We start from the raw sequence: 17,388 nt of genomic DNA on the forward strand, positions 1-17,388 counted from the left end.
CCCTGGAGCCATGTCTCTGTGATTCCAACTATATCATATTCATTAATAACTATCTGCACATTCAATTCATCCACCTTATTACGAATGCTCCTTGCATTGACACACAAAGCCTTCAAGCTTGTTTTTACAAAACTCTTAGCCCTTATACAATTATGTTGAAAAGTGGCCCTTTTTGATTTTTGTCCCTGGATTTGACTGCCTGCCACTTTTACTTTTCACCTTACTACTTTTTGCTTCTACCCTCATTTTACACCCCTCTGTCTCTCTGCACTTGTTCCCATCCCCCTGCCACATTAGTTTAAATCCTCCTGAACAGCAGTAGCAAACGCTCCCCCTAGGACTAGGAGGAGGGACAGCCCTCAGTGATTCTTGTGTATGCTCCCTGGAAGCCTCAAGAAATGATAGTGATCATGAATCAGGCCCCAGATAGAAAAGAAAAACCAGCACAGTTTGCTCAGTGTGTCCACAGTACTACACAAATGTTTAATGTGACTCCGCAAGATTTATTCAGTCTCTGCTGCATGATTCTCTCAGCTGATGAGGGGCGGAAATGGAAGGCAGAATTGAGATACCAAACCTATCAGGAGTTACAGGCGGGAAACCATAATGAGAATGAACAGACAGACCAGATTATTCAAGCCTTGGAAAGGGCTCTCCAACAACCTGTAAACATCACTAAAGTACCTGAATGCAAACATAAGCCTGGGGAATGGGGACCAGACTATTGAGAGCGATTTGTGGCCTGCTACGGCACCTTCGCAGGAGACCAAGCCTTTAATGATGGGAATCTGTCCCCCCAGTTCAATGCCCTACTGCTCCAATGCTTACCAACTAAGTTAACCAACATAATTAAAATAAATACCGTAGATTTCGCACTACAGAGCGCACCTGATTAAAAGCCGCTGGCTCTAATTTTAGAAAGAAAATCAATTTTGTACTTGTACAGGCCGCACCGGATTTTAGGCCGTAGGTGTCCCACGTTGTAATATGAGATATTTACACAGAAAGATATTACACGTGAGGATTTTTTAACTTTTAATTAAATCCATATGGTAACAAACAAATATATATTGCAAATGCTTTTTTTTCGAACCGTGCCTGTAATACGGCTACTTTTAAATATACATACGTATCGGTAACACAAATTACGTTGCATATACTTTTTTACTGAACAGCACGAACAACATTCCAATATCTCCTAGCGACTGGTAAAAGTATATATACTGCAGCCTACCAGAAAAAGTTATTGATCGCCTTTAACTTAAAAGCAGCGTTTTCGATCGGGTCTAAATGAGCTCGCGTAACGCGATCGGGTCTAATGAGCTCCCCCCCACCTTCCCGTTTATCGCAAACATTTCCCACAAGACGCGGCGAAACCGGATGTGATGTCTAGCATTCCGGGCTGTAGTACAGAAAACATACTAACTGTGCTGCCTTTATGGCAGTTATTTAGTTTATAATATTTTCGCTTAGTGATTTGTTAGCATTTTTTTTAGAGTTAGGATTGTTTAAAATCAATTTATTTGTAATACATCGCGGCTGCGGTGACGTCACATCCGGGTTCGCCGCGTCTTGTGGGAGACACGCAAGGGTGGGGGTCACTCGCATGTGCCGCCATAGCGCCAGCTAGCATTTCTCTATGCACCAAAGACACTAACAAATGAAACCGGGTGTGACGTCATAGCACCAAAGACTTTAACTAACAAATGAATTACTAAGCAAAAATATTATAAACTAAATAACTGCCATAAAGGCAGCACAATGCTTTTCTTCGAGTGTTTTCCATGTTGATGAGGGTGAGTACAAATGACTGATTTACAATAATTTAATTGTGAAAGTGCGCTTGATTTATCGTACAATTTCATTGGACCTCTGTGAACTACTCATCAATTTTATTGGTCTACTGTTACGAGGCAAAATGTTTTTGGCGGCATGAAAAAAAACCATGCATAAGCCGCACCGTAGTAAAGGCCGCTGTGTTCAAAGCTGTTCAAAATGTGGGAAAAAAGTAGCGGCTTAAAATCCGGAATCTACGGTAATATGGATTGACCTGACAATGACCGAAATCGAATGCGATGAGCTTTGACATATCATTAGGACCCAACTTTCGAATCCCCATCAACCCTGAAGGGAACTAATATTAAAGGTGAATATGCTCAGCGGGAAGAAGGACGCGAGCAGGCTATATCTGAGGAACAGAAATGGGAACAAAAACCTACCAAGGGATAGGTGGGGACAACTACCCGTTTAGAAACTGACGAGAAGATGCTTCCAACCATGAGTGCCAACCCTCAGGAAGAGCCCAATGTAATATTGCAAGTTGCTGGAAATCCGGTTCCATTTATGATTGATATGAGGACAACCACAACCACTCTCGATCAGGAAATAGTATCGGAAAAGGGATTCCAGCTATCAGATGCTACAATCACTCTGTCTGGTTTTGAAGGCACGGAACGTACGTATTCATGTACCCAGCCACTGCAGGTGGAATTCCAGGGGAACCAGTGTGAGGTTTCATTTACAGTCACCACCAGACGGGGGTGTAATCTCGTAGGGAGAGACTTGCTCTGTCCGTTGGAAGTCGAGATTCTATGCACGGACAAGGATAGCACGCTGGAACTGCGAACAACTGATAGCTTCCTCTGACCACCCAGTGGTGGGCACTTTATCTGGACTCCAGTACATTTGAACCCCTTCTGCCAGCGGCCAGCTCTCATGTGACTCTGTGTTATGACCCTACGTGGTGCTCAACTGAGGAAAGCTAATATTATGCACCCCTCGAGTGACAGAAATTCCCAGTCACAGTGATTGGATAGGTTAATGTAAGAGACGGCATTGCATTTCTTGCTGAAGGTCCAGATTTCTTTTGGCGACAGACAGGATTGGTGGTTCCCCATACCACCTTCAAGGTTTGCCCTGGGTTCAAGCCAAAGAGACTAGGGCTCCTTGCCTACACCCTGATGAAACAGGCCTCCAGCACCAAGGGAGACTGGCAAGACTTTGCCGTGGGCCAACTCCGATACTGGAAGGAGTTTGAGGTGAAAACAGGACATCTGGCAAGACATTCTCTTAATAGTGACCGAACCCAAGACGTTGTACCCCATCTCTGGGCAATTTCAGTCCATGAAGTCAGGCCTCCTGTCCGGATCACAGTGAAAGAAGGACAGACTCTCCCATCCATTCTGCAATACCCCCTCTAGCCCGTCCGGATCACTGTGAAAGAAGGACAGACTCTCCAATCCATTCTGCAATATCCCCTCTAGCCTGTCCGGATCACTGTGAAAGAAGGACAGACTCTCCCATCCATTCTGCAATATGCACTCTAGCCCATCCGGATCACTGTGAAAGAAGGACAGACTCTCCCATCCATTCACCAATACCCCCTCTAGCCTGTCCGGATCACTGTGAAAGAAGGACAGACTCTCCCATCCATTCCACAATACCCCCTCTAGCCCATCCGGATCACTGTGAAAGAAGGACAGTCTCTCCCATCCATTCTGCAATACCCCTCTAGCCCGTCTGGATCACTGTGAAAGAAGAACAGACTCTCCCATCCATTCTGCAATACCCCCTCTAGCCTGTCCGGATCACTGTGAAAGAAGGACAGACTCTCCCATCCATTCTGTAATACCCCCTCTAGACCGTCCGGATCACTGTGAAAGAAGGACAGACTCTCCCATCCATTCTGCAATACCCCCTCTAGCCCATCCGTTTCACTGTGAAAGAAGGACAGACTCTCCCATCCATTCTGCAATACACCCTCTAGCCCGTCCGGATCACTGAGAAAGAAGGACAGACTCTCCCATCCATTTAGCAATACCCCCTCTAGCCCGAGGCAACGTTTTATGAGGATGGAAACTCTTTTGTGGATCCAGCAGGAAAATGATATCCTGGCTATGCCATAGTGATGGACAGTGAAGTAATTGAACAGGCCTCTTTTGAAGCAGCTGTCTCCACCCAGAAGGCTGAGCTGTTTGCTCTGACTCGTGCCTGTATCCCAGCAACAGACTAAAGTGGGAATGTTTACACAGACTCCCGTTATGCATTTGGAATTGTACATGACTCCGGGGCTCTCTGGGAACGTGGGGATTCCTGACTTCCTCTGGCCACCCCATTAGTAATGCTACCTTTGTAAACAACTTACTCACCGCTCTACAGCTCCATTGAGTTTTGTTCTTCTCAGGGGGACGCCTCTGAGGAGGAGTGAAAACTGTGGTCCCCGATGGGGTGCCAGAAAGACCCCAACATAGGTTTTTGGATCACCTAGCGGGACAGGTTTGTGTTCCTACACAGTTTTTACCAATATTGGCCGATTATATACATAATTGTACACACCTGGGAAAGGAGGGAGTGGTTAGTATCCTGTACCCTGTACACCGGGTACGACTACCCTGCCAGGTGGATCTATTTCGTGTCTACAAGTTGATTTTATTGAATTGCCTAGAATACATTGCTATAGATACTGCTTAGTTATTATAGATGTGTTTAGTAGATGGATTGAAGCTGTTCCAACTACCATTAATACTGCTGTGACTGTTGTGAAGGTATTATTAAGGGAAATAATTCCCAGGTACAAGCCAGAGATGCTGAGTTCAACAATGGCTCACACTTTATGGTGAAAGTAAATGAAAGAGTATGTAACAAACTAACTATCAAGCAACAATTCCACTGTGTACACCACCCACGGGCCACTGGCAGAGTGGAAAGAGCCAATGGCACTCTGAAGAGTAAACTGGCCAGGCTAACAGTGGAGACTGGACTCACTTGCTTGAAGGTCCGACCATTAGCCGGATTCCACATGAGGGTTACCCCACAGGGGAAAACAGGGCTGTCACCAGCTGAAATCATTTCTGGACGGCCCATGAGGACACCCTGGTAACAAAGTCTCAGGATTAAAGGCAAAGTGAATAAGAATAAGGAACCTTGGTTCTCGATGGATATTGGAACTCTGATAAAGAAGAGAGAGATGTATGACATGTATACGAAACAGGGAGCAAAGAAGGTACTTGAGGAGTATAAAAAGTGCAAACAAATACTTAAGGAAGAAATCAGGAGGGCTGAAAGAAGACATGAGGTAGTGTTGGCAGTCAAGGTGAAGGATAGTAAGAGCTTCCACAGGTATATTAATAACAAAAGGATAGTTAAGGGATAAAATTGGTCCTCTTGAAGATCAGAGCGGTTGGCTATGTATGGAAACAAAAGAAATTGGGGAGACGTTAAATGGTTTTTTTGTGTCAAAATTTACTAAGGAAACTGGCATAGAGTCAATGGAAATGAGGCAAACAAGTATTGAGGTCATGGAACCTATACAGATAGAAGAGGAGGAGGTGCTTGCTACCTTGAGGCGAGTAGATAAATCTCCAGGTCCTGACAGGGTGTTCCCTCGGACCTTGAAGGAGACTAGTGTTGAAATTGCAGGGGCCCTGGCAGATATATTTAAATGTTGTTATCTATGGGTGAGGTGCCAGAGGATTGGAGGATAGCTCATGTTGTTCCATTGTTTAAAGCAGGCTCTAAAAGTAATCCAGGAAATTATAGGCTGGTAAGTTTGATGTCGGTCATGGGTAAATTATTGGAAGGAGTACTAAGAGATAGGATCGACAATTATTTAGATAGACAGGGACTTATTACGGAGAGTCAACATGGCTTTGTGCCATGTTTAACAAATATATTAGAGAGTTTCGAGGAGGTTACAAGGAAAGTTGATGAAGGCAAGGCAGTAGATGTAGTGGACTTCAGTAAGGCCTTTGACAAGGTCCCGCATGGGAGGTTAGTTAGGAAGATTCAGTCACTAGGTATACATGGTGAGGTAGTAAATTTGATTGGGAATTGAGAATGGGAGAAGTCAGAGAGTGGTAGTGGACGATTGCTTCTCTGAGTGGAGGACTGTGACTAGTGGTGTGCCACAGGGATTAGAGCTGGGTCCATTGTTATTTGTCATCTATATCAATGATCTGGATGATAATTTGGTGAATTGGATCTGCAAATTTGTTGATGATACAAAGATTGGAGGTGTAGTGGACAGTGAGGAAGGTTTTCAAAGCTTGCAGAGGGATCTGGACCAGCTGGAAAAATGGGCTGAAAAATGGCAGATGTAGTTTAATACAGACAAGTGTGAGGTGTTGCACTTCGGAAGGAAAAACCAAGGTAGAACTTACAAGGTAAATGGCAGGGCACTGAGGAGTGCACTAGAACAGAGGGATCCAGGAATACTGATAGAAAATTCCCTAAAAGTGGCATCACAGGTAGATAGGGTAGTAAAGAGAGCTTTTGGTTCATTGGCCTTTATAAATCAAAGTATTGATTATAAGAGTTGGAATGTTATGGTGAGGTTGTATAAGGTATTAGTGAGGCCAAATTTGGAGTATTGTGTGCAGTTTTGGTCACCAAATTACAGGAAGGATATTAATAAGGTTGAAAGAGTGCAGAGCAGGTTTACAAGGATGTTGCCGGGACTTAAGAAACTGAGTTACAGAGAAAGGTGGAATAGGTTAGAACTTCATTCTTAGGAGTGTAGAAGAATGAGAGGAGACTTGATAGAGGTATATAAAATTATGATGGGTATAGACAGAGTGAATGCAAGCAGGCTTTTTCCACTGAGGCTAGGGGAGAGAAAAAAAACCCCCAGAGGACATGGGTTAAGGGTGAAGGACAAAAAGTTTAAAGGGAATATTGGGGGGGGGGGGGGGGGGGGCTTCTTCACAACTGGGTCTGACTGGTACTGGCATAACTGGTTCTTCTGGGCACATTCAGTCTCACTTCCAACTATTTCCTACCTTCCTTTGTACAGGTATGTAATGTCTAAAGGACCAGTGTTTGAGTAAATGAGACTCACCAAACTTTCTCCTGACTGACTCACTGGAATCTCCGAGTCAGATGGGTTCTCTCCGGTTGATGCTCTCAATCCTCGGGCTGGTTCACTTGTTGCTGTTCCCTCGTCTTCAGTCGTGCTTTGCCTCCAGTTGGGGTTTTTCTTCCAATAAACCTCTCAGTGCAGGTCTAACTTTAACCAGAGAGACAATGAAGCACATTAACAATGAAAAGGAGAACCAAACATTTCTGCTTAATGTTACTAAGAACAAAACTCACTGAAATTTAAACACTGAAGGCAGATGTAATGACCTCAGTAAACAATATTTTATTGTCCCTCACATGTCACAAAACGATATGGGATAAGAAGGAGCCATCATTCAGTCAGGAACAGAATTATGTGATTCTATCCATCTGGTCTGCCCACCACTCAACGACTCAACCAGGGCTGATTTTTATTCCAACATCATATTCCTGCCTTCCTCCTGTAACTCTGAAGCTACTCAGCAATCATCAGGATATTAATCTTCACAAATATACCCAAATGGCAGCCTCAAACAAATTCTGCGGCAACAAATTCCACATATCAGATATCTTTTTTTAAAAAAATTTTTATTAGTTTTTCAAAACATTTTACAAAATTAAAAACCCCAAATCCCAATGAGGAGCATTAATACAGTGCAAGATTAAGCATACAATAACAATATGCTACAAAGGAAGAGACTTTAACAAAAAAACACCTAAATTAAAGACAAGTGAGCTTAGTGTCCTCTCCAAGCCCCACAACACAAGGAAAAAACAACAACACCAGACCAACCACCACACAGCATAAAGAGTATATGTCTGGACAGTCAAACTCCCAGACTGTGAATACACTTAGCAACAGAGGATAATAATGCCTGCTACCAGAAAAAAAGAGGGAGCTGAAAGCAAGGGACCGAAAAGAAGGGAAAAAAAAGAAAAAAAACCCCAGTCAAGAGGAAGGTTATGAAAGTACTCGATAAAAGGTCCCCAGACCTTATGGAACTTTAGATCCGAATTAAGAACTGAATAATGAATTTTTTCGAGGTCCAAGCAGGCCATAATGTCATTAAGCCATTGATATCAGACATCTTTTGGCCAAAAAAAATGTTTCTCATCTCAGTTTTAAAGGGAAGCAACTTTATTCTGAGACCGTGCTGTCAGATCACAGACTCTCTGTCTAATAGAAACATCCTCTCCATGTCCACTGTATCCAGGCTTTTCAGCATTCGGTAGGTTTACTTAACCATACACCCCCCCACCACCCCCACCGTCCCTCTGAACTCCATTGAGCACAGGTCCAGAGCCATCAAATGCTCCTCATACATGATGCCGATCATTCCTGAGATTATTCTTGTAAGCCTTGTTAGCAACAACTGCACTGTACACATTTCCAGGAATAACAGTCAAATCGGTTCCAGGATAATTTACAGGGAAAAGTTGCACTTCCTTTACTGTAATACTATCACTCCATTTCCAGGTTAAAACAGGTCTATTTCAGGAAATTTGTTTACAGATCCTGTCTTGTACATACTGGACCGGCCGCCGTCGCTGGGCTATGGACCTGCAGGAGTAATGTGTGGCTAAATGCCTTGCTGAAGGACACAACAGGCTGCGTGGAGCTGAGGCTCGAACCATTCTCCCCCTAGACTTCCCAGTCCCTCGGTAAAGCAGGCAGTGAAATCAAAGATCCCCACAACCTGGGACGTTCTCCTTTCTCACCCACCCCACTCCGGGAGAAGACACAACAGCCATAAAGCTCCAGGACAAATGCGAGGAGCCTCAGGAAACGGGGAGAGTTCGGGGAAGTTAATGAGACTCAGCGGCCAAAATCACACCACGTGATCTGGCGTCACAAAGCGGCGGGCGGGGCGTTTATGCGGCACACAGCCTCACGTGACCTGTCGGCGGGACTACCATTTCAATTCTGTGGAAACAGCCTGGGCTCCTGGTTTGGATCGTTCAATGCAGATTAAGTGAAGTCGACACATTTCTGACGAGCCCAGATAGTTGGGAAACAAATGAATTCCTGGCCCTCAGTTCGGGGCTCACGGCCAACATCGGATCTCCCCGCTCGGGATCGGTCTCAATACTCACCGATGGGAAAGTGATATCTTCGGCCCGCAGACAGTGATCCCGACGGAAGAGACGAAAGTCTTTCCTGAACACACAGCCGACCCACTTCAGCTGTGAGCAGAGAGGAAAACACCGTCCACCCGGAGACTCTGAACATGCGCGGAGACTGTTACATCATCGGGAGGCGGGGCCTCGGAAACAGACACGCAGATGCTGCCCATTTGCGGTTAAATGGGAGGGGCAAACGGGATCACGTGTCAGGATTGGCGACACCCCCTTCCCACCCAGGCAGACTCTCCAGCTACTCATTAGTCTGTGGAAAGAAGCAAACTTGCCGCTCACATCACCTCTCACCTTAAATGTATTAGACATTTCAACCCCCAGGAAAAATATATCGTCTGTCCACTCGATCATTCCTCTCTTAATCTTATAAACGTCCATCCAGTCTCACCCCAGCCTGCGCCGCTCTGAAGAAAACAACACACGTTTGTCCAGCCTCTCGTTATAGCTCATGCCCTCTAATCCAGGCAGTGTCCTGGTAAACCTCTTCTGCGCCCTCTGCAAAGCCCCGACATCCTTCCGAGAATGGGGGCGACCAGAACTGTATGAAACACTCCAGATGTGGTCTAACTAGTTTTATAAAACTGTGTTACGAACTGTAACGTTTTAGAAACGAACCAGCAGCAATGGAGTTCGCACTGGAGTCTGGTTTTGATGTTAAAACCATTCTCTTTATTAGTATCTACTTATAGTAGCTTAATGAAATAAAGGAAAGTTAACAGTGTTATGTGTATATATGTGTAAATATAATTCCCAAACTATCGAGCGTGAGGGAACAAAGCTTAGAGTCTTGAGATGGTAAAGTAGGAAAGTTCAGTAATCCACGGAATAAATGATGGGAGAGAGATATTTGTAATCCAGGGTGAAACGTAGAGAAAAGGCCGTTACTACAAAATAACCGCCGACGACTTTCTTATCCGTTGAATCTGTCCACATACGAGTTATCAGCGAAAGTGGACCTGTCACAGGAATACCGTCTTCCAGGGGTTACCACACAACATACCCAGGCAAGGGTTAACACAAGATATTCCAAAACTCACACCTATGGATTATACGAAGTGACAGCCACACACGTTCGTTGTGGTTCCGTGTACCGATGATCAACCCACTCTTGTGGGCATAGGAGAGTTCCAAGCCTCAGCTGCGACTAACTGAAGCTATCAGCTTTTCCAGTCTCTCTCTGTCTCTTTAGACTGGCCGACTGCCTGTCTGCAGATCGCTCTCTCTCTCTCTTGTGGTTCAGTCCACAGTCAGCGCTGTCAGCCTGTGACTGACGTCATAGTCCCGCCTCCTTGGAGTCTGAGATTCCTCTGATCATCGACACTGTTCAGGGTTTTTGCATTTAACGGTGTACTGTCTCATACATTCGACCTACCGAGCTGCCAAGATGATCATCATTAATCAAATCTCACTGAGATTTCTCAGGTCCTGTTGAATTTATTGCCAAGTGCACAAGTACGGGAAGGTACAGGTACAGAGAAACACTGACTTGTGGCAGCATCACAGGCAAGTACATTCAGATAACACACGGAACACAAATTATACGATTCTCTGTCAGTCACAATCTGTAAATATGTTTTAAGTCATTAACGATATATAAAATACATTTTGTCAGGATCAATATTAAAATGTGCATTTTGTGTCAATAACAGTCTTGGAAATGTTGAATTTGGTCCCTGTCTCCATTCCTCCTGTAATCCACAACCAGCTCCTGTGTTTTTGTCACAATGAGGGAGAGGTTGTTTTCTTGACACCACTGTGTCGGGGTGATGACTTCTTCTCTGTCGGCTGCCTCGTTATTATTTGAGATTAGGACAGTCTGTGTAGTGTCGTCAGCAAATTTTATTAGCAGATTGGAGCTGTGCGTGGCGACACAAGTCATGGGTGCACAGAGTAAAGTAAGGGGCAAGAAGCCAACCCTGTGGGGTATGTGTGCTGAGGGTCAGAGAGAGAGAGAGAGGTGCGCGAGCCCATACTTACCACCTGCCGGCTATCTGACAGGAAGTACAGGATCCAGCTACACAAGGCAGGGTGAAGGCCGAGGTCTCTGAGCTTCTTGTCGATACGTCAAGCCTTCGTATGGCTACTGCTCTGCCCATGACTGCAAGGAACTGCAGAGAACATCAGAGAAACAAGCCTCCCCTCCATGGACTCTTCCTACCCTTCCCCTGCCTCGGAAAAGCAGGCCATGTACTCAGAGACCCTCACAACCTGGACATTCTTGCGGCAAACCCGCTCCCCCATCGGGGAAGAGATACAATAGACTTAAAGCGCGAACCACCCGGCTCAAGGACGGCTTCCTGTCTGTGGTTATAACCCAAATGAATGATAAAATGGACTCGACCTCACAATGTAACTCGACGTGACCCTGCACCATATGTCTAACTGCACTGCACTTTCTCTGCAGCCATAATGCTTTGTTACATTGTTGTTTTGTCATTTTTATTTTTAGAATCTTTTTTACTAGTACATAATCTTCTACAGCTATAGAATGAAACAAGACTTCAATAGATTAATATGTATAAAATTAATAAAGCTGAAGAAAAAACTAATCGTAAAATATGAATATGGAAAATATATATAGGAAAAAGAAGGGAAAAGGAACCCCATCTAACTAGGGGGAGAAACCCACTAACTACAAATAAGGGGAAAAAACCATTAAGAATCAACCCCCCGGAGCAATACGTTTAACCATCATCTAAATATAAAAATAGAATCATTAACTGCCATTTCATATTTATAAAAAAAATAAATTGGAAGGAAACCATATAGCAATATTCAAATTAAATGATAATATTTAGCAAAGAACCCCATCTTCTCTCAAAATCGAATCGAGGATCAAAAGTTCTACTTCTAATTTTTTCAAACTAAGACATAACATTCCTTGAGAAAACCATTCAATTAATGTAGGGGAAGAAAAATCTTTCCATTTTAATAAAATAGCCCTTCTTGTCAGTAGCGTAACAAATGCAATTACTTGTTGATCTGAAGATGAAATACCCTGAATCTGAAGTGGAGCTATTCCAAATAGAACAGTCAACCTATTAGGTAGTAAATTAATTTTCAGAGCTTTAGAACTTGTTGAAAATAAAGACTTCCAAAACGATTTTAATGATGAACATGACCAGAACATATGTGACAATGTAGCAACTTCAGTTTTATATATATCACAGCATTTGTCAATACTAGAAATATTTTAGATAGTTAATAATATAAATAATTATTGTTAAATAATAACCGTGAACAATTTTAAATTGAATTGGCACATATAGAAGAAGAATTTCCGTTTTTCAAAACTCGAAGCCAATCTTCATTAACAAAGGCCATATTAAGTTCTCTCTCCCCAATCTTGTTTAATCTAGATAGATAGATAGATAGATAGATAGATAGATAGATAGATAGATAGATAGATAGATACTTTATTCATCCCCATGGGGAAATTCAACATTTTTTTTCCAATGTCCCATACACTTGTTGTAGCAAAACTAATTACATACAATACTTAACTCAGTAAAAATTATGATATGCATCTAAATCACTATCTCAAAAAGCATTAATAATAGCTTTTAAAAAGTTCTTAAGTCCTGGCGGTAGAATTGTAAAGCCTAATGGCATTGGGGAGTATTGACCTCTTCATCCTGTCTGAGGAGCATTGCATCGATAGCAACCCTGTCGCTGAAACTGCTTCTCTGTCTCTGGATGGTGCTATGTAGAGGATGTTCAGGGTTTTCCATAATTGACCGTAGCCTACTCAGCGCCATTCGCTCAGCTACCGATGTTAAACTCTCCAGTACTTTGCCCACGACAGAGCCTGCCTTACCAGCTTATTAAGACGTGAGGCGTCCCTCTTCTTAATGCTGCCTCCCCAACACGCCACCACAAAGAAGAGGGCGCTCTCCACAACTGACCTATAGAACATCTTCAGCATCTCACTACAGACATTGAATGACGCCAACCTTCTAAGGAAGTACAGTCGACTCTGTGCCTTCCTGCACAAGGCATCTGTGTTGGCAGTCCAGTCTAGCTTCTCGTCTAACTGTACTCCCAGATACTTGTAGGTCTTAACCTGCTCCACACATTCTCCATTAATGATCACTGGCTCCATATGAGGCCTAGATCTCCTAAAGTCCACCACCATCTCCTTGGTCTTGGTGATATTGAGACGCAGGTAGTTTGAGTTGCACCATATCACAAAGTCCTGTATCAGTTTCCTATACTCCTCCTCCTGTCTATTCCTGACACACCCCACTATGGCCGATCTAAAGAACTATTTTTAGTGATAGGTTCGCTTTTTGTAACAAAAATAAGTTATACATTCTGCTAATGGAAACTTTCTCGAAGGGATTCAATTTCAAAATTGTATTGAACAAATCAGATTCTTGTAAATATGGAAACTTAGGTAAACATTGTTGAAAAAATGTCGAATCTGAACATATTGCAAAAAATGTGTATGAGTGAGAGAAAATTTGTTAATTAACTCTTCAAAGGTCATCAATCGACCATCACAAAATAAATCTGTAAAAGAATGGATCCCTTTATTTTTCCATAGGAGAAAAATGGGGACAGTTGTTGAAGGTTTAAATGAAATGTTTCGATACAAAAAAAAATGGACAACTAAATTGTTTCAAATTTAAAAAAATTACGAAACTGAACCCAAATCGGTCGGGATTGTTTAATAAACGGGTAAAGATATAAATTTGGAATTTTAGAGAGCTGTAAAGGTAATGGAGCTCCTAATATTGAAGTTAAATGAAATTGTTTAACAGCTTTTAATTCCAAATCACCCCCATAATGTTTTTTGGTTCTTATCAAGCCAATATAACCAAAAACATAATTGTCTAATATTCCACAGCCCAATAATACAGTCTTAAATTAGAAAGTGCAAGTCCACCATCTTTTTTTAGATTTTTGTAAATGATACTTAATAATTCTTGTTCTCTTATTGTTCCAAATAAAGGAAGAAATAAGAGAGTCAATTTGATTGAAATTTTTTTTAGTAAAAAAGATATGTATACCAAACAAGGCAGTAAGGGGATTTGGGTCAAATTGGACCCTAAAAAGTTGTGAAAAGGTATGGAATACTTCCCGCCAAAACTTTTCAATTGTAGGGCAAAACCAAAACATATGAATTAAAGAGGCATCAGCAGAATTGCATTTATTACAGAGTAGAGAAACATTCAGATAAAAACTGGACAGCTTCTGTTTAGAAATGTAAGCTCTATGAACCACTTTAAATTGTAGAAGAGAATGAGGAGCACAGAAAGATGATTTATTAACCCGTTTAAGAATTTTATTCCATCTATCATCAGAAATCTGACAACTTAGGTCATCCACCCAAGCTTTTTTTATTTAATCTAAAAAGTCTTGTCGAGAATCAATCATCAAGTTTTAGATACCGGTAATAGAACCATTAACAAAAGCTTTTAAATTTAAAATATGGAAATATGGAAACTTAGGTAAATATTGCTGTTAAAAATGTCCAAACTGAACATATTGCTGAAAATGTGTATGAGCAAGAGAAAATTTGTTAAATAACTCTTCAAAGGTCATCAGTCGACAATCACAAAATAAATCTGTAAAAGATTGGATCCCTTTATTTTTCCATAGGAGAAAAATAGGGTCAGTTGTTGAAGGTTTAAATGAAAAGTTTCGACATAAAAATCTAGACAACTTAAATTGTTTAAAAAAAATTTAAAAACGAAACTGAACACAAATCCGTAGGGATTGTTTAATAACCGGGTAAAGAGTTAAATTTGGAATTTTAGAGAGCTGTATAGGTAATGGAGCTCCTAAAATTGAAGTTAAATAAAGTTGTTTAACAGCTTTTAATTCCAAATCAACCCAGAATGATTTTTGGCTCTTACCAAGCCAATATAACCAAAAACATAATTGTCTAATACTCACAGCCCAATTAAATTCACAGTCTTAAATTAGGAAGTGCAAGTCCACCATCTTTTTTAGATTTGTGTAAATGATACTTATTAATTCTTGGTCTCTTATTGTTCCAAATAAAGGAAGAAATAAGAGAGTGAATTTGATCGATTTTTTTTAGTTAAAAAGATATGTATATTTTCGAAAATATATAAAAATCTAGGTAAAATCATCATTTTCACAGCATGAATACCACCTATTAAAGAAAAAGTAAATGGATTCCATCTAGAAAATAGTTGTTTCATGGAGTCCATTAAAGGAACTACGTTCGCTTTATAGAGATCTTTATATTTTTTTAGTAATTATAATAGCTAGATATCTAAACGTATTAACAATTCTAAAAGGAATACCATCATATATACTAACATGGACATTTAATGGAAACAATTCGCTTTTATTCAAGTTAAGTTTATATCCTGAAAATGTACCAAAATATTGAAGTGCTTCCAAAACATTAGGAATTGATTCCTCAAGACTTGAAATAAAAACCAAAAGATCATCTGCATAAAGAGAAAATCTTATGTATGGTTCCATTCATAGAGATACCAAGAATATTTTCAGCTTCACGTAGTGTTATAGCTAAATGTTCCAATACAAGATTAAATAATAAAGGGGTTAAAGGACATCCCTGTCTAGTGCCACGAGAAAGTGAGAAAAAAGAAGAGCTGCAGTTATTAGTAATGACTAGCTCAAAGGCGGCTTCCTGTCTGTGGTTATAAGCCAAATGAATGATAAAATGGACTCGGCCTCACAATGTAACTCGACGTGACCCTGCACCATATGTCTATCTGCACTGCACTTTCTCTGCAGCCATAATGCTTTGTTACAGTGATTGTTCTGTCGTATATCAGCTCAATGTACTGTTGTAATGTATCGATCTGTGTGGATGGTACGTCAGGCAAAGTTATCACTGTAGCTCAGTACGTGATGATAATAAACAAATTCCCCATTTTAATTGTGTGGAAATATTAGACAGACTGATTTTCTGCTCTGGAACCACTGAAGGAAACTGAACTGTTTTCATTTCTGAACTGAACTGAACTGTTGTCCAGCCTTTCGTTATAGCTCGTGCTCTCTAATCCAGGCAGTATCCTGGTAAACCTCTTCCCCGCCCTGTCCAAAGCCCCGACATCCTTCCGAGAATGGGGGCGACCAGAACTGCATGAAACACTCCAGATGTGGTCTAACTAGTTTTATAAAACTGTTGTTACGAACTGTGACGTTTTAGAAACGAACCAACAACAATAGAGTTCACACTGGAGTCTGATTTTGATGTTAAAACCACTCTGTTTATTAGTATCTACTTATAACGTAGTAAATTAACGAAGTAAAGGAAAGTTTACAGCGTTAAGTGTATATATGTGTAAATATAATTCCCAGGCTAACGAGCCTGAGGGAACAAAGCTCAGAGTCTTGAGATGGTAAAGTAGGAAAGTTCAGTAATCCACGGAATAAATGACGGAGAGAGATATTTGTAATCCAGGGTGGGTTAACACAAAATATTCCAACTGCAGAAAAAAAGCATGAAGGAGGTGTGGGATGGGATGAAGATCATCACCGGATGCGGTGCAAAGCGGGGGGCGAACATAAGTGGAGATGTGGAGAAAGCGAACCAGCTGAACAACTTCTTCAACAGGTTCGACAGCTCAATCTCATCCTCACCGCAGAAATCCACACCAGGCTTACTTCCCTCACAGGAAAATAGCCACTCACAGGAGACCTTGCCCACGCCCAGGATTACGGCTGCACAGGTGGAAGGTCAACTGAGGAAGATCTGTACCAGCAAGGCGGCTGGACCGGATGGAGTTTCCCCACGATTACTGAGGGCCTGTGCGACTGAGCTGGGAGAACCACTACAGCGCATCTTCAACATGAGCCTGGAGCAGAGAAGAGTACCCAGACAGTGGAAAACATCCTGTATTGTCCCGGTACCGAAGAAACCACAACCAAAGGAGTTGAATGACTTCAGACCTGTTGCCTTGACGTCGCACGTGATGAAGACCATGGAGCGGCTGATAATACAGAATCTGAGGCCACAAACCAGGCACGCCCGGGATCCGCTTCAGTTTGCGTATAAGGAGAAGGTGGGAGTGGAGGATGCTATCACGTATTTGCTGCACAAATCACTCTCTCACCTAGAGGGGGTCAGTTGTGCTGTGAGGATTACATTCCTTGACTTCTCTAGTGCCTTTAACACCATCCAGCCCAAGATCTTAAGGCACAAACTAACGGAGATGGGAGTAGACTCTCACATGGTGGATTGGATAGTGGACTACTTGACAGATAGGCCTCAGTATGTGCGGTTGGGAGACTGTAGGTCTGACACGGTGGTCAGCAGCACAGGGGCGCCGCAGGGAACCGTACTCTCTCCGGTCCTGTTCACCCTTTACACATCAGACTTCCAATATAACTCGGAGTCCTGCCATGTGCAGAAGTTCGCTGATGACACGGCCATAGTGGGGTGTGTCAGGAATGGACAGGAGGAGGAGT

The 17,388-nt window shown here is 42.2% G+C and overlaps 2 protein-coding genes across 5 annotated transcripts in view; one reads left to right on the forward strand and one right to left on the reverse strand.

Annotated features, from left to right (window-relative positions):
• Nucleotides 1-9,065, reverse strand: part of LOC140723596 (uncharacterized) — a 373,128-nt gene extending 364,063 nt beyond the window's left edge. For 3 of the 4 annotated variants that reach the window (XR_012097932.1, XM_073038165.1, XM_073038163.1), the window contains exons 1-2: nucleotides 8,929-9,065; nucleotides 6,836-7,003 (exon numbers count right to left, since the gene is read on the reverse strand). The gene's annotated coding sequence lies outside the window, so the exon portion shown is untranslated. The remainder of the gene's footprint in view (nucleotides 1-6,835; nucleotides 7,004-8,928) is intronic. The other variant, XM_073038166.1, reaches the window with a different exon arrangement.
• LOC140723590 (uncharacterized) overlaps nucleotides 1-17,388 on the forward strand; it is a 104,275-nt gene that overhangs the window by 29,942 nt on the left and 56,945 nt on the right.

Source organism: Hemitrygon akajei, unplaced genomic scaffold (assembly GCF_048418815.1).
Source record: "Hemitrygon akajei unplaced genomic scaffold, sHemAka1.3 Scf000120, whole genome shotgun sequence".
NCBI classification, from domain to species: Eukaryota; Metazoa; Chordata; class Chondrichthyes; order Myliobatiformes; family Dasyatidae; genus Hemitrygon; species Hemitrygon akajei.